Genomic DNA, 19778 nt, shown 5'->3' on the forward strand with positions numbered 1-19778 from the left:
AACCAATAAGATGCTGCAACACATTCAAAAGAGCCAACAAAAATATATATGAACAATCATGATTGTGTAAATAAATTTACAGATAAATGCAAAACTGGCAAATATCCAAGAAAAAGAGATCAACTTTATTAACTTGACAAAAGTCACTTTCATTTTTTGTGGACAAATATCATTGACAATATTGTCAGGTTTTTTGTTTGTTTTTGTTTTGTTTTTACAAATTACAGAATTGTAAAGAGTTAAAAGAGTAAAAATGAAGTATTTTCTTGAATCATATACCAAAGAAAGTTTCACTACATGGAATATTCAGTATTCATTATTGCTCATTTCAATCACTTCTATATTTTTTCCAGGCCAAACAAAAGAGAAATTTGGTATTAAATTTACTTACTGCTAACACTGTAGAAAGTTATGAAAATATCATGTATTTGAGAGTACTACTTACCTGGGAGATGTAATTATATTAAGAAGCATCCAAAACAATTCACTAATAATTGCTTGAAGCTGTGCTAGGAGCAGTTATAAACTAGAGCATTCATAAAGAGGTACAGTAATGTTCCTATCAAAGGAAGCAGGGTGTTGTTTTGCTATGCAGAAATTCTCCATTCGCCAGGGAAAATATCTCTCCAAATTTATTCAGCTGATTATCTATGGTCTCAAAGTTCTGTTTGAGCTCAACAAACATCTTCCAGTGAAAGAAAAAAGAAAAAAAAAAGTCTCATGCATGAAAAGAGAAAGTGTACATGTACATATTCAGCTTAGAGAATATTTGTTGATAAATTTCAAATGCTGATAAGAGCCCCAATAATCATTGTACAAATAAATCTACTCAGGCATTCTTCTGAGTATCATTGAGAAGGCATGCTTCAATTTTTAAGCTGAGTTTTAAAATTAAAAATCGTATACTTTCTCAAGAATCTTTTTTTTTTCCTTAGAGGATCTTTTGTTTAAAGAATCTATTTCTCTGCTACAGTATAGCTCCTTCTTGTTTTTGTTGTTTTCTTTCTTTTTTCTAATGAGGAATTCTATGCATGAAAATGTCCATGGTTTAAGGAATTGTGTGGGAAGATAGTATTTTTGCATGCCCTTCAGCTTAGTAAGAAATCATTTCAATGTGGGATGTGTGCCATCACGTGCTGCTTCTTATGTTTTCTTACAATTTGAGCCAAAAGGAAGTTCAGAGCTGGCAGAATCATATTTTCTGTTTACAATGAGAAATACAAATTGCAGTTGTGAGAATTTGGCTGCAGGAGCTATTAATTAAGATAGAGATAAAAATTATGTCTAGACTTTGGTAAATCCAAGTGGCTCGTAAAACTGCTTGTATCCTAAACCAGGAGCAAACAGAATGAACTTTTAATATGAAACTCTTCTAATATTTGACTCTTGTATTAAAGACTCAAACAGTATTCTACTGGAATTCTGAAGATTCACTGATAGTACCACATGGAACAAAGTGAGGGTCTGAGTTGTTGTGTGGGGATTAATACTTTTTTAATCTGTAAAATCCTGCTGACACAAGTTATACATACTGACTTTATTCATAAGTTTAACGTGAAAAACATGGTCTGCTTCAAAAATCTTGATAAAACTGATTAGACTGAATTATTTTTCTATTGCTGGAAAACAGAAATTACCAACACTAGCAATTTAAACTAACATCAATTTATTTTCTTACAGTTAGATAAAACAGACTTTTAGATTGGCTCCACTGAGTTCTCTCACTATGGTACTGCTAGGTCAAAATGAAGGTAACATCCTGGTTAGGCTGCTTCTGAGCTTATAAAATTTGCTGGCTAAATTCAGTTCCTACTGCAGGTAGGACTGAGAATTCTTTTTCTTTGCTGGTTCTTAGCTCATGGCTGCTCTTAGATTTCACAGATTGCCAAAAATCTTTGTTCCTTGTCACTCTTCTAAACCTCCAAGGTGGACTCCCTCCCTCACATGATTGAAAGTTCTCTGACGTCTTCTCCTACAACTGGACAAATCTTTGCTCCTAAAGGGTTGGTGTAACTCCACTAAGCTCACTTAGATTACTATTTTCAGATCAACCATGCAAATATGTAATAATAGAAGTTATATGTGAACAGGTTGACCGTTTCCAGGATTTTAGTTGGATAGCTCAGAAACATTTTAACATTCTACATGGCACATTGAGATAGATTTGTAGATGGAGTTGTTTTGAAGGTAGACATGAATTAGTAATCTGACATTCACTTGGGGGATCAAATGATTCTTTCATGTGGTTTTTGGACTGGTGTCTTTGTAGGTAAAATTTGTGACTAAAAGCTGGATGTGGTGGCACATACTGTAAATGTAGCAAGGAGGATTGCAAGTTCAAGGTTAGTCACAGCAACTTAGTTGAACATCAACAATACAGTGAGATTCTGTCTCAAAACTGAAAAAAATGAAAAATACAAAGAATGTAGCTCAGTGCTGAAACACCCCTAAATTCAATTCCCAGTGCAAGAAAAAAAAGAACAAAATAAATTATTTAATGAGCTCTATATAAGTAAATGGCATGAAGAAAAAGAAAACTATTGGGTACCACTATATTAAGAAATAGAGTACACTGCCATCAGATTTAAGACAGTAATATGTGGCTGATGTTAATGAAAATTAAATTCATTTCAACAAAAAAAGCACCCATCATATGTCAACATTTATGTTTCTATTAAAACTTATAATAGGTACTGATATCATAAAATACAATTTATTAGATATGATTTATTTTGGTAAATGTTATTATAGTAACATATATGAATATGGCACTTGATTATGTTTTTTGATTAAATTTTTATTATTTTGTGAATAGGTTTATTTTAGTATTAAATTTTAATGGTGCATTTTAACTATAAACAATAGTGGGATTCATTGTGAAATATATGTACATGCTCACAATTTGTTCAGTTTTATTCTCTAGTAGCTTCCCTTTCCCTTCCCTCCTCTCCCCATCTGTTCCCATTTTCCTAGACTATTGGTCTTCTTCTATTTTCATGGGACCCCATATTTTTTTCTTTTCTCTCTGGCTTCTATATTTGAGAAGAAATATGAGTTTTATCCAAAAGAATGAAACTCAGCCTATTACAGCCATACATGCAAACACATGTTTATAACAGTGCAATTCCCATTAGTCAAACTATTTAGCTCACCTAAGTGCCACTGACAGATGAATGGATAAAGAAAATGAGGTATCAATTTAGCCCTAAAGAAGAGCAAAATTAGGTCATTTGCAGAAAAAGGAATGAAAATTGGTAACATGGTAAGCAAAATAAGACAGACCTTTTGTTATTTATTAAATAGCCAATCTCCCTTTGTGTCCTCAAACACCCAAACACAGAATTCACTATACAAAGCCCGTTGTCTCTCTTGCTCCATTGGTATAGAGGAACCGAGATCTTTTTCAAGGTTTAACCTTGTAATTCTATCCTATGACAGGGAAAATCTCAAAGAATTTAGAAAACAGAAATAAGCATATGAGGAAAAGACTCATGTTTGTTGTTTGGTTTTTAGCTACTCTAATCATATTTCTCACAACGAAAGGGAATAATGTGTTTTAATCTGTATCTTGATCTGTAAGTACTTTTCATATTTATTGTGTAGAACACTTAAAGTGATCCTTAAGAAGAAATCCATTTTTGGTTTTGCATGTCTTGTGCTCACTTCTTTTCACCATTAAAGACCTTGCTTACTATGCTAAACGAAAGTCACTTGTGGTACCACATTAAGAAAGATGAGACCATAAGAAAGGATGGCATAAGCAATCCATGAAAGCTAGATCCTGTTGTTTGATGTATAAATTAATTCTTTTATTTAGAATAAGTAGCTTAAAAATAAATGTACCCTCAAAGATGAGGGTATATATGAAAGAAAATAAATACCTAGAAAGTAATTTCTTAAGTTGTGTTTAAAAAGTGCTAGTAAGAAGAAAATTAAGTTGGCTGTCAACTTTGAATTAATTCAATATGCCTGTGTGTTATAAATAAATTTAATATTCTTACTTGTACATTGGCAGACACATTTTTCTATTTAAGATATTATCTGTTTTAATGCATATAATTCCTAGGCTTTGAAACTTTTTGCTGTCAATTTATTGACATAGTTGGGTTGCCTTCATGCTCACCTCCATTGATAGAGAAGTTAGTGTGGATCCTAAAAGGGAGAAATAAAAGACCTTACACAGCTAAGTGTGAGTAAGTCTCAAATTTATAATTAAATACATATAAAATTATATATATATATATATATGATGGAGCGTCATAGAAATGACCCCTTTCTAATGTGTGGTAGTAGTAAAAGATAATTAATAGAAATTATTGCAGTAAGATGTTTTATGATGCATCTGAGGGTCCCAAAGAATGACTCCTGCAAATAGTTAAGAATAATGAGCTCTTTTTTTTTTCTTTCAGAACTTTGATTCTGTAGTTTTGATTGAATAAGAAATTCAGTACCACCTTAAAAGCACATTTTTATTCTTTATTAGTCTTGCTTTCACTTCCCTTTAATTGTGAAGATGAACATTTGTGCAATAAAATGCCTCTAATGTCTTAGAATTCCACAGCAAGAAATTGATTTTATTAGTATATATACCCTTACTTTAAGGATATATGCATTGTATTTCTTATTCTATTCCTTATAGTAACATAAAGTTAATAATATTTATTTAGTACCTTTTACATTCCAAGAACTGTGCTGTCCCTATGATCTGGGTTATATCTTGCAATCTTTACATGATTTTATTTTGCACTATTGTTCCTCACTCTGATTAGTAGATATGAGATTACTGACTGTAGTCATTACACAGATGAGGAAGTTGAGGTTCAGGGATTTCCCATGATTTTCTCAAAGTCACATATGTAGTCACTGATGGTATCAACATTCTATAGAGCTATGTGCATGCATTTACAGGGTATGTAGCACAACTGTTTTATGTGAGGGATTGTTTTACTTATATCTGATATAAATAGCTCAGTCAGTCAAAGCTGTCAAGAAAATGGGAAATCAATAATTGAAACACAAATCTAATGAGCTCTAGAATTTGTTTCCTACTAGCTATCTTAACATTTAAAAACTAAATAAAATTATCAAAATCTTTCCAATAGTCAGATGTCCCATCTGAGGTAAAAAGGTGCTTTAGCACTGGACAGAGAGAGCCAGACTCTGTATTCAATTCATGATATACTCACGTGTGGTCAGATACTACAAAGTACACTATAGCCCTAGAATTTGTAAATGCCCTTACGAGTAATTATCATCTGAAATTCTCTACAATCCCACTGGCTTAGCCTTGACTGGGGTATTTATCAGATGTCACTTTTACATACATAATGAACAAATATATGCACAAATGGTATACACATAGATAAATTGATAGTTCCTTTATGCAAAAAATTACACACAGTCCTATATGTGGTCATAGGAACATGGAGATAATAAATCATGGCAGAAACAGAGAAATATGAATGTGTTCACTTACAGACATACTCCTACGGAGAGAAACACATTGGTAATTATTGCAAACATTCAAAGACATGCAAAGTGGAAAAGAAGGGATGCATGAGATAATTCTGGCAATGCCCAAAGGAAAAATATTACTAGAATATTTATGACTGAAGTTTTAATGATGTTCTATCTGTCTTCTAAGGCTACCAGTGAGGTTAGATTCACAGTGAAAAGAAGTTAGTGTCTCATTATAAGCTTTCTTTTGCAATTCTCCACTGTATAATTCTAATGAACTATTGATTGAGAAAAAAAATGTATCAACTTGCTGGCTTTTGCATCTTTACAGAGAATAATTACAGTGCTTCTTATTGTTGAAAGCAGTCATTCACGTCACTGAGCCCAGGAGTGCTTACACTAATTCACTTCACCACAACTTCAGGGTCACTGGATAACGGACAATGTCTTTGGGCCACAGCTTTAGGTAAAATAGGCAAATGAAGAGCAGGAACAGCTACAACATATGCAAAGTGCCAAACACAAATATATATATATATATATATATATATATATATATATATATATATATATATATGTTTTTTACTGTCTTAACTAAAGTTGAGTTTATTTATCAATTTCTAAAATTAAGTCTCAGCATATCAGTGATCATTTCTATAGATTGTAATAACTGTGACCACAGCTTCAGTTATCTACACTAATTTAGTCTTTGGAATTAATTTCCTTTTGTTTTGTTCATTTTTTTTCCACTGTGCAATTCATAGTGTTGACTCCAGTCTACATTATATTAGTTTATTTGGGATAATACAGCAAAATATTACATATTGGGTAGTCTATAAACTCAGAAATTTGTTTCTCACACTTCTGGAAGCTGATAAGTCCAAGATCAATGAACTGGAAGTTTCATTATCTGGCACAGTCTCTTTTTGGTTCATGGAAGGCACCTTCTAGTTGTGTCCTCACATGGTAGAAACAGCCAGATTGTTTTCTGGGGGCCATTACATAAGGACACTAATTGTATTTCTGAGAATTCCACCCTAATAATTTAATTACCTCTTGGATGTCCTGCCTCCTAATATCATTACCTTGGGGTTAATATTTTAAACTATATATTTGGGTGGTGGCAACATTCAGATCATAGCAAACAAAGTCAAACTTTTGGGTACTTTTATGTTTTGTTGCCTTGGAGATGCTTTCTCTCTGATTTAAGTAGAATGGCTAACTTTGGCTACCAGTTACCAGGTTTGATTTCTCTTGATTTAATTTTGGTTTGGAGTTGATTTACTCACAGTTAGAACAGTTTAATATATTTTATAAATAGTTTAACACATATTGTGCACATATTGTGAAAAAAACTTGTTGTTATCTCTTTAGAACACTTAAGTAACTTATAAAATAAACAGTGAGCAGGACATGTCAGGACACAAATTTATTGGCAAGAAAAATAGTACATGGTGGGGCACACCTTTAATTTCAACAGCTTTGGATGCTGAGACAGGAGGATTGCAGGTTCAAAGGCAGCCTCAGCAAAAGTGAGGTGCTATGCAACTCAGTGAGACCTGTCTCTAAATAAAATACAAAATAGGGCTGGTCTATGGCTCAGTGGTTGAGTGTCCCTGAGTTCAATCCTCAGTACCAAAAAAAAAAAAAAAAAAAAAAAAAAAAAAAAAAAAAAAAAGAAAAGAAAAGAAGAAGAAGAAAAGAAAATAAGAAAATATTGATTAAAATAGTAAAATTAGCACAATACTTCATTGATATTAAGTTTTTTAAAAAAATCATTAGAGCATGTGTATATTTGAGTGCATGTATCCTTTTCTATGGAAAGAGGAAATTTCTAATTTCCTAGATGTATTTGGCTTACTAGTTTAGTTAAGCAGTAAAGTTCCTAATACAAAATATTCATTCTCAGCTTTTACTTGTCATTAGAAATTCCTCTGATGCTTTTCAAAAGAAGGATGCCAGGGCACACCCTCAGAGATCTTATAGTCTGGGATAGAACCCAGTGACAGGCATTTTCAAAATTTCCCATTTGATTCATTCAGGTTGAAAATTACTGGACTATAAAAATAAAAGTTCCCTCTTGTCTCTTTTTGAACATATTATAATAGAAGCAGCAATCTCTCCTATGTGTGAGATAAAAAGATTGAAAGAAATCTTGCAAACCTCTGCTCACTATTAATAGTTCCACTGAAGCCACAGAAGCAAACCTTGGACAACACTGAAACTCCCAGAATAGGTGGGGAAGAAAGAATAATTCATTAGGCCATAAAGCAATTCACTCCCTATTAAGTAGAAACAGACACTAATAGTTATGCACTCGTGCTTTATACACATCATCTCCTTTGATATCACAGGTGGAATCTCTGTGCAATTTTGATTTGAATTTTCCTGATGGCTAAAGATTTGAGAATTATTTTCATGTTTACATTTATATTTCTTGTTTTGAGAAATGTTTTGTTGTTATTGCTATTTTTCCAGATCATTATCCTATCTTTTCAATTGGATACTTCTTTTTGTTGTTTATTTATTTATTTATTTAGTTTTCATATATTCCAGATGCTAACCCAATGTCAGATGAAGAACTGGCAAAGGTTGTCTGCCGTTCTCACAGTGATCCCTTTACTTCCACAATTGCTTCCTTTGCTGGGGGTTCAATCATCTGCATGTTGGTAACCAAATTTTCCAGCACCATTTGTTGAAGAGCCTATCTTTCCTCTAATTTATGATTTTGGTACCTACATTGGGAATCAGTTGTAGGCGCATGGATTTATTTCTGGATCATCTATTCTGTTCCACTGGTCTTATTGCCTATATGTTATTACCATGCTAATTTGTTAAAATGGCTCTGCAGAAAGTTTTTGAATAAGGTATAGAGAAGCCTCCAGCATTGCCCATTCATCTTGGTTAATTTGAGTATTTTATGATTTCTTATGAATTTTAGGATTGGTTTTCTAATACTGTGGAGAAATTCATTGACATTTTGATGAAACTTTCATTGAATCTCTAGATCACTCTGTGTAGTTGTACATTATAACAATATTAATTCCCCCCCCCATTCATCCATGAAGTTCTTCCAGTATATTCTTCAATTTCTTTCTTTAGTGTTTTGAAATTTCATTTTAGAGGTCTTTTACCATTTTAGAAAGATTTATTCTTACGTACTGTATTTTTTTTATTTTTGAGACTATTGTTAATAAGAGTGATTTGCTAATTTCCTTCTCATCAAGTTCATTATTGATTTATAGAAAAACTATGGATTTTTATATGTTGATTTTGCATCCTATTATTTTACTAAATTTGTTAGTTACGAGAGTCTTTTGGTGCAGTCTTTAGTGTTTTCCAAGTATAGAATCAAATCACAACCATGATTGTATAAATTAACTTTCTCAATTTCTATTTGTATCTCATTTTTGTCTTTCTATTGACTAATTGTTCTGGCTAAATTTTTAAGAATTATATTAAAAGTGGGTGGTGAGAGTGCACACCCTTGAATTTTTCCTGATATTAAAGGATTTTTTTTTTTTTTTTTTTTTTTTTTTAGTTTTTCCAAATTCAGTATGATGCTGGCTAAGGGTTAGTTATAAGTAGCTTTTATTATGTTGAGACATGAATCGTTTTATAACATTTATTCTATGTTTTTATCTCAAAGGGATGTTGAAATTTATCAAATGCTTTTTCTCTATCTATTGAAATGATCATATGATGTTTTATATTTGATTCCACTTATGAATTATATAGCATTTATCAACTTGCTTATGTTGAACTATGTTTGCATTCCTATAATGAAACCTATATGATCGTGGTGTGGTATTTTATCTTTTTAATGTGTTATTGAATTCAATTTGCAAGCATTTTATTGAGGACTTGCATCTATCTTTGTCAGGGATATTGTTCCATAGTTTTCCTTTCTTATATTATGTAAATATCTGGTTTTGTTAGTAGGGTAATACTGGCTTCATAAAATGATTTTGGAAGAGTTTCTTCCCTTTCTATTTTTTGGAATAGTTTGAGGAGCATTAGTTTCAATGCTTTAAAAGTCTAGTAAAACTTAGCAGTGAATTCATTTGGTACTGTGCTTTTATATGTTGGGACACTTTTTATTGCTTCAATCTCCTTACATGTTATTGATCTATTTGTGTTTTGTATTTTTTCTTGTTTTACATTTTGTGGGTTATATGTGTCCATAAATGTATCTATTTCATCTAGGTTTTCTAATTTATTGGCATACAGTTTTTCAGAATATTTTCTAACAATCCTTGGAATTTCAGTGGTATCTGTTGTAACTTCCTTTTCATCTCTAATTTTAATAATTTGTATATTCTCCCTTTAGCTTAGTTAAAGATTTGAAAATTTTATCTTTCCATAGATATAACTCTTTTTAATTGATTTTTCAAATTGTTCTTTAAAACTCTATTTAATTTTTAATGGAATTATTTTTATCTCTTTCCTCCTCCTGATATTAAGTGTTATGGTTTAGATATGAGATGAACCTCCAAATGTGTGAAGCCAGTTTTACCTTACTTATGGGTGAGTCAATTTAAGAAAGCTAATATGTGAAAGGATCAGGTTATGAAAGCCTTTATCTAATCAGCACATTCATCCTCTGAGAGGGATAAACTGAGTGGTAACTGTATCCAGGTAGGATGTGGCTGGAGGAGGTGGATCATATATATATTTTGGGGGATATATATTGTGTCCATGGTGAAGGGAAAATCTCTCTCTCTCTCTCTCTCTCTCTCTCTCTCTCTCTCTCTCTCCCTCCCTCCCTCTGGCTCCTTCCTGGTGAAATGTTCTGAGCCACTTTCTTCCACCACATTCTTCTGCCATGAGGTTTTGCCTCACCATGAGCCCAGGGCACTTACAGACTGAGACCTCTGAAACCATGAGCCCCCAATAAACTCGTTCTATTTTAATTGTTCTTGTCAGGTCTTTTGTTCACAGAGGCAAAAAGCTGACTAAAATATTGGGTTTAATATTAGTTTGTTCTTATTGTTCTAAGAGATTGAGATGACTTATTAGATTATTTATTTGATCTATCTCTCTCATGTATATTTCTCTTTAATATTAGCACTCATTGCTATAAATTTCCCCTTTAGGGTTGCTTCTGCTGCATCCAATACCTTCTGGTATGTTGTGTTTCCATTTTTATTTGATTCTAGGATTGTATAAATTCCCTCTTTGATTTCTTGCATGACTTAGTGTTCAATCAAAAGCATATTGTTTGATCTCCACATATTTATATAATTTCAGTAGTTTATCTTGATGTTGATTTTTAGTTTTATTTTAGTGTTATCTGATAATGCAAAAGATTAATTCTATTATTCATGCCCTTATATGTGGTCTGTTATAGAAAAAATTCAATGTGATGATGAAAAGCATGTGTATTTAGTTTGAGAATTAAATATTATGTAGATATATGTGAAGTCCTCTTGGTCTATAGTGCAATTTAACTCTGATGTTTCTTCATTGACATTTTGCCCAGACGATTGATCTATTTCCAAGAGTGGATTTTTAAAGTCATTCACTCTTATTGTATAGTGGCTTATATCTCCCTTTATATCCAGTACGTTTTTTTGTTGTTGTTGTTTTAATGAGTATAATGGTAAATTTGAATGGTCAACATGATTGGATTAAGATGTGCCAAAGATTGAGTCTTTTTTGTATGTCAAAGAAGGTATATCTTGGAATGACTGACAGGTGGGATAGTGAATTGCAGTGAAGACTCTCCCTATGTATAGGCAACACCATCTAATTGGATGGTGGCTTGGATGGGATAAATTTGAAAGAACAAGGAAGCAGCAGCAGCATATGCAAGCTCAATTCTTCTTGAACAGGTTCTTGATTGCTGCTGCGGACATGGAACTCTTGCTTTCTTTCTCTTCCAAAGTAGACTGACTCTGCCAGTGATTCTCCAGGGAGTTTCTGAAAGCCTTCAGTCTTTGACTGGGGTAGCACTGTTGGTCACTTTTGTTCTAAGGCTTCAGCTTCTGGACTGTGCAGCTACTGGTTTCTGAAGCTCTGCAGCCTGCAGACAGTAATTGTGACTATCCAGCTTATGGTTGTGTAAGTCAACATAATAAATTCCTTTTTTATAATCATACTTCCTATTGATTTTGTTCCTCTGTATTAGGATTATAATTGGGTGTTCCAATCTTTGAGGAATATATGCTAATTATCATTATATCTTTTTAATGAACTCTCCTTTGATCAATATGTAATGACCTTTAACTTATAAGGTTGTGCCTTAAAATATATTGTGTCAGATATAAGTATTTCTTTTCCTGATTGCTTTCAGGTCCTTTTTCGTAGAGTATATTTTCCCATTCTTTCCTTTTCACTCTCTGAATGTCTTTGAAGTTGCACAGAGTTTCTTGCAGACAACAAATTGTTGGGTCTGGTTTTTTAAGTTAATCATTCAGTCTGTATCATTACTGGGTGAATTAAGACCATTTCCATTCAGGGTTATTACTGAAAGTTGTGAAGTTTTTCTCTCATTTTGCTAAATTTCTTTGGTTGTTTTGAATCTCCTATGTTCATTTCTTCCAATCTTGTTCATTTTAGAAATTTGATGGTTTGTTTTTCATGATTTTTGATTCTTTTCGATTTTTCCTTTGTGTGTCTACTCTTCAAGTGAGGTTTATTCTTGCCCATACTGTCACAATTGTGCTCATCTTCTTCATCATCTGGCTGTAGAAGGGTCTTAAATATTTTCTATAATGCTGGTCTAGTGGTTATGAATTTTTTTAGTTATGCTTACCTTGGAAGGTATTTATTTCTGATTTGATTCTGAAGAATAACCTTACTGGTAGATATGAATAATCTTTATTGGCAATTATTTTCCTTCAGAATTTAAAATAAATCATTACCTGCTCTCCTGGTTTTAAAGTTTCTGCTGAGAAATATGCTGTTGCTCTAATCATTTATTCTTAAATGTGGTACGCTGATTTTATCTTGTAGCTGCTGATATATGCTTTCTTCTGTACTTTGGTTGATTTGACTATAATATGATCATGGGAAGAGAAGAAAGGAGGATAAAAGAAAAAAGAAAGAAAAAAAATTAAGAAAAAGTAAAATTAAAAATGCAATAAAAACAATATCAACAGCAATTAAAATGACTACAAAAACAGGGAAAATAGTATACAATAAAATTAAAAGTTACAGACTTTTTAGAAACAATTTTTAAATAGAATGCAAACAAAAAGTAAAAAGAAAAGAAAAGGGAAACATTGAAAATTAAGATAAAGAAAAATTAAAACAAGGAAAACCCTAGTAACACTGAAAGGATTAATAACACATAAAATATCTTCCTCACTAAGGTACTAGTATGTAGAGATGTGAAAGAAAATGTTCATAATTAATGATTATAATAGCTTCTCTTCCAGTCTTAGATTGTGTGCTATGTGGACACAACCATTCGGGGTATTAATTGTACCTGCATCTTTCTTTTTGATGCTGCCTTGATGAATATTGTAATAATTTATACTTGAAGCTACTTGGAATTCCTCTCAGCTGCTTTGCTCACTAGAACTACTTAACAGAAAATTCAGCGCTAAGTGTAGGTTTTGGGGGCTACATACTTCAAGCAAAGGATTACCATGGGTACCTCAGTTGTCAGCAACCTAAAAATAGATTGGAGAACTCTATAAAAATGTTCTCCTAAGCCCTTTGGGCTACATATTCTGTGAATGGGGCTAATTCTTATTCTTCTGTTTATCATTTATTGCCCCATGCATGGAGAGCAGCATTGGAGTAAAAATGTCATACTCTGCCTGTGAAGGACAACAGTACCCAGTGAGACCACTATCCATGATTCTATTAAATTTGGCTCCTGCAGTAAAATCTTGCTGGAATGTTAACTTCCCCTTTCTCTGACTGCTAGAATCCCAAACCATCAATTTCAAAGGGAAGTGCCCTTTGTTTTTTCTCTGCATCACTACCTGGTTTCCCAGCACATGGAATTTTCAGTGGTTATGTTATATCCTCTCACTAGCTCCGACTGTTGAGGTGGCTGCTCCCCAAGCCAGCAGAGTTACATTGTCTTTGGGGTCTCAATATGATGTAGGGTGCCCTATCCCACGTAGTGAAGCTCACTTGGTCTCCCTCTCCAACTCTTTTCCCTCCAAGGGTAAGCTCTTCTTATCCCTGCAGAGCTATGGTTTTGCGCTTGGTACCCTTTCTCTGGGTCTTCCACTATTCAGAATCTCTGGGATTCCTTAAGTCTGTGTGTCTCCTCCACTGTATTCCAGCATGCTCCCACAACTGCTTACCTCAACAAGCAATTATACTCATGTCATTTTGATTCTAACCTATGGGAAAGCAGGCCAGTGCTGGGTGCCTCTAATTTGCCATCTTCAATCTCCACTCTCATTATTTTTCACTAAAATGGAAAACAAGACTAAGATAAATTAGGTAATGCCTGATGGTTGTTTTATGATTCACTTTAAAATATCTAGGCATTGACAAAGAATAGATAGTATGTGGGTTAGTTGGTGTATGGGTGTGCATGTTTGCTTGTATGAATCTATTTTGTGGGGGAGTTTGTTCTTCTAAAACAGAATATTTGTCTAAAGACTGGTCAGCTACTAATTGACAGCTTCTAATCTGAGGAGTATATTCCAGAAATGATTCTAAAAATTCTGAAAATGCTTCATTTGTCTTCATCTTTGGAGCACTTGAGGTTGCTAATTTACGTAAGTAATGCTAAACACACTGTAGCTTTGTCTGAGCAAGATGAAAACTCAGAAGGCAATGTCCACTTGATTCTGAAAAAAACACTTTTCAGAGTATCCCCCCTTCTCATAACTCTATTGAGGTATAATTGGCATATCACAATTTTTATATGACAAGAGTTTAATTAAGATGATGAACATAGGTCACTTTGAAAAGGTCCTGTGCTACTTTGACATTCCTTGCTCCATCCTCTTCTGGTAATTTCTAATCCTTCCTTTACCTCCTAATCCCAAAGTAATCAATGATCTGTTTGTTATCAATATAAACTAATTTGGATTTTCTATAACTTCATAAAAGTAGAATCATGTAGTCTATGCATTATATTTATTTTGTATATATTTTCCACACTATATTATTTTAAGATTTATCCGTGAATATTTATGTATTCATTCATTTTTATTATTAATTTCCTACTGTGTGCATACTCCAAACTTTTACCTTTTCACGTGTTGATAGATGCTATTATTTTCATGTTGAAGTTGTTAAAAATTATACTTGTATAAACATTCATGTAAAAGTCTTCTATGAATATATGCTTTTATGTCTCTCAGGTAAATAGCGAGTAATGGGTTAGTTAGGGCACATGATAGGTGTATGTTTAAATTTTTAAGAAACTTGTAGAATTTTGCAAAATGTTTATAGCATTTTACATTCCAGTCAGCAGTGTTTGATTGAGTTTTTTGGTTGTTCCATAACCTGATTAACACTGGAAAGCTTTAGTCATTCTAGAGTTAGGTATTATATCTGATATATAATAGAAATTCTTTCAGACTTGAATTTGTATTCTCTAATAAGTGATTGTTAAATACCTTTTGTAGTAATTGTTTGCTTATTATAGATATTTGGTGGAGTTCCTGTTCATTTTTTGTAGCTATAATATCATACTGGATACTGGGTTAATTATAAAGAATAGAGATTTATTTTGTTTCTGGGTTCTGTATGTTAGGAAGTCTAAACCTGGTGCTAGTACCTTTTCATGATCTGGTGAGGGCCTCATCTTGTATCATAAAATGGTAAGAAAGCAGAGGAACAAAGGAGCGTATATGAATACTGCATGGAGAAAAGTGAAAACCTGAATGGCATCCTTGTCTTATAAGTACTTGCTTTCATGGAAACAAACCAATTCCTATGAGAAAGGCACAAATTCTTAATGACCTCATCATCTCCTGATGGTCCCACTACCTCTCAACACTGCTAACTTGTATATCAAATGCTAACATGATGTTCAGAGGGGACCATCTAGTTTCAAACATATAATATTACAAGTATATAAGTAGCAATCCTGCAGTCCAGTAAATACTTGGCAATAGAAATTTATCCAGATTTCCAGGCTACTTAAACCCATAATGTTCATATGAAAGTAATTCTTCTTCTTGAATATCTTCAAGAAGAGACCTGACAACTATAGGAACATTCTTAAGAGTCTGAGTACTGAGTAAAAATTAAACAGCTGTATGCTAGGGAGCATTAAGCAAGTGTGTTTTTCTGGCAGAGTAATATCAGAACAATTCTCTTTCAACAACAACAAAAATGGAGAGATGACAGACTCAAGAAGCAATCATATAAGCATAGCCAATTACTAGAAATAGTGATTGCAAATGCAAACACAGGTTGCTTGGGATCTGTTGAAAACATTGAAGACCCTAAGTATTTCTTTTCTTTCAGGCATACATAAATACACATTCACATATGCAGATACCTACTAATCATTACTCACAGTACTATTTTTCTAAACAAGAAATAAAAGCATAAATCTATGTTAAAAAGAAACCTAAAACCACAGAAAACTTGAGGTTAGAGTTTGCAAGTAAAATTTGGGGCTGATATGGCTTACACTGACTATTGTACTGATACAAACATGGATGAAAGCCTTGTCCTCCTTGTTTCTGTCACAGACACAGATATATATTCTTTGAAGGTCCCTTGGTTTTGAAAAGAGTTACAGCCTCAAGTGAAGGGATATTAGATTCCCAGTATAGAAGTAGTGGGTGACGGTTTAGCATAGCTATCCCATTCAGGAAGAATGCAAAGGAGTGGGTTTATTTTACCTAGAAATGGAGCAGTTGGTCAGAATGGGAATTTGGAAAAGCATGTATTCAGTTGTAGTCATAGGGAAAAAAAAGTAATTACTAATTTTCCAACTCTATTGCCCGAGTGCATTCTTCCACTAGCAGAAAGAAGGATGGCACAGTATTAGAGTAATCTGGAGAAATGTAGGTCAGTCAGAAAATTGCTGTACCAACACTTGTAAGGAAAGCAGCAGCAATGAATTTTAAAAATTCAAAGGGATCTTTATATATCCACTAATAAAAGGCACCAAAATGCTGTTTGTAGCAGATTTAAGGAGACTTATTGCTTGTGGTGATTAAATCCAGCAGGAGTACTTGTTTTACAAATACTATCTTGCCACCCTGTATGTAATTTGCACAAGTGCTTAATACCTTCATATACACAGTCACACACAATAGCTATAAATAAGTGTATGTGTATGTATTCTATTCATATGTGTTTGTGTGTATGTGTATTATACAGATGCTTACTTTTGATGGGGTTACATACTGATAAACTCAAGTTGAAAACATTATAAATCAAAAATGCATTTAATATACTCAAATTGTGATCAGCACAGTGTGCTCTACAGTATTGGTTATGATTATGGGGGTAAATGGGAGCTGAGGCTTGCTGCCATGGCTCAAAATGTATTGTAGTACATATGACTATCCTGGGAAAAGATAAAATTTCAAAATTTAAGGTCTAATTTCTACTGTATGGGTATTGCTTTTATACCATGGTGAAGTAGAAAATTCATCAAGTGAAACCATGATGATGAGGCCTATCTCTATACATGCTATATGCATACTGTACCAATACACATGCACTCTCTATATATGCATAATGTATGGGTACATATAAACCCACTATATACACATGCACACAAGTATATAAGTAGCATTCATTCAGTCCAATAAATATTTGGCAATACAAATTTGTCCAGATTTGCATTACATTATACATACACATGCATTATACATGCACCTGCACATGTACATGCCACCTGCATGTATACATGCATGTGTATGAGCATCAATGTCTTAAATACAACAAAATAAATATTATTTATAGTATTTAGATTAAATAACTTTCACTAATTTATTTTCTTTTATTGTTTTTTTAAAATTAATATTATGGACATTATGTTTCCTCCTTTCTACAGAATTTTCTTTTATTGTAAATGTAGAGTTTGATGTCAATTAAATCCTTCAGAAAAAAATAGTAGGAAAAAAATAAATGCCTACTTATCTAGTTAACATTCTGCATCAATTATTTTGATTTTGTTTAATTTTTATTTTCCTTTTTCTTAATTTCCAATATAATCTAAACTTCTGTTGGTCTTTATCAACAGGAGCTTACATGGAGAATGCAAATTGGAACATCATAGGCAGACCAGATTCTGATTAAGAAAGACTCTGGTAGCTGAAAACTTTTGGGAAAGGTGTATCAGGTTTCCTGAGTAAGGATGCAGAATACATCAGAATTTCTCTCTGAACCATTCTGATCATTTCCTCTCTATAAATTCACACAGCCTATATGTCTATGCATTTATAAATCACATTACATCAATCAAATTGAGATATTCCTAAGTAACAATCGCAGGAGTAAAATACCATCAGGTCTATCCATCTGTCCTCTAGGAAAGGGGATTATAGAAGGGTATGGAGATCTTGGGCATTATTTCAAACATGTCTTTACCAGCACAGGCATAATATTTGAAAATGAAACTTTGAAAAGGGTTGGAGTCATTTGCAGATAACTGGATTTAGGAGATGGTCAGTGTAGTATGTCATTCAGATATCATTTGAAAGGATTCCAACCGAAAAAGAAAATAATTGATATTTTTTAAATATAAAATTATGACTTCATAATCAGTGAGACTGATCTTGAAAGTATTGGTGCAATCTTGATGGAAAGCAATATGGAGATTCCTCAGAAAACTTGGAATGGAACCACCATTTGACCCAGCTATCCCACTCCTCAGTTTATACACAAAGGGCTTAAAATCAGCATACTATAGTGATACAGACACATCAATGTTTATAGCAGCTCAATTCACTACAGCTAAGCTATGAAACCAATCTAGGTGCCCTTCCACATCTGACTGGATAAAGAAAATGTATATACACACAATGAAATATTATTTAGCCTTACAGAAAAAGAAAGTGATGACATTTGCTGGCAAATGGATGGAGCTGGAGAATAGCATGCTAAGTAAATTAAATCAATCCCCCCAAAATCAAAAGCTGGATATTTTATCTGATATGTAGATGCTAATTCACAATGGAGAGGCTAAGAAAGAACAGAGTTACTTTAGATTATGTAGAGGGGAGTGAGAAGAAGGAGGAGGTGTGAGGGTTGGAAGGAAGCAGAATGAATCCAACATTATCACCCTATTTACATATATCTATACAACCAGTGTGATTCTACATCATGTACAACCAGAAGAATGCAAAATTATACTCTATTATATATGATGTTTCAAAGTGAATTCTACTGTCATGTATAACTAATTAAAACAAATAAAAATTAAAATTAAAAAAGTTGAATACTTATGGACCTAACTATATTCCAAGTAGAATCATTTAGATTAAAACATTACTTGATGTTCATATTTATGAATGATATTTTAATAAATGCTTTCATCATATTAAGAAAAGTACACCTTAATATGTTAGTAGGAAGGATTTTTATTTTTGCTGCAATATAGGGTCAGTTCTAACACAAGTGCATCAAGCTTTCAGTGATAAGATTTATTATTTGATTTTGTAGTTGTTTATGTATGCATGCTATCTTCTTGTTAGTCAGCAACATTCTTGAAGGTAGATCATCATAATATTTATTTTCATATCTTCCAAGGCCTAGCTTAATAACAACACATTATAAATATCTGTTGAATGAGTGATTACCACTATTAATTAGTACTTTTATAACCCTATTATGTTTATTTGTTTTATTGATTTATTAATGGTCCAAAAGATTTAATTTTGTAACATTTATTTTAAAAATAGAACATTTATGCCACAGGATATCATTCATGAAATTTTATCTACGCATTAGAAGTTTATGGATATTCTGCACAAGAACATCCTAGGCAACAATTATATGCATGCTATATCTCAAATGTGGTTTAAATCTGGAAAAATTTTGAATTATCAGCCATTGTTTTCTTAAAATATTACCAGCTGATTGCTTTTTTTTTCCTGTACTTAAGTAATAATTTATATTATACAAATTATCTTTATGATGTTCACAGTTACTTAAAGCCAAGGGCACCATAAAAAATTTTATTTGGACTGATTTTAGCCCACACAACATGTCTTCAACAGTTCTTCTATAATTTTATCATGAATTTCTAGATACATCTTACCTTTTGTAATCTTCATAACAATCTTAGTAATGATAGAAAACATCTTCAAAAAATAATTGACCAGTTGCTCTGAGATATTTGGAGTGGTTGGGTGAAAGATTGAAAATATAAATTTAAGAATTATTTATTTTTTGAAAATCATGTTTCTTAGAGTTCCTTTCTTTTAAAA

The sequence above is a fragment of the Callospermophilus lateralis genome, chromosome 8 (genome assembly GCF_048772815.1).
Source record: "Callospermophilus lateralis isolate mCalLat2 chromosome 8, mCalLat2.hap1, whole genome shotgun sequence".
NCBI lineage: Eukaryota > Metazoa > Chordata > Mammalia > Rodentia > Sciuridae > Callospermophilus > Callospermophilus lateralis.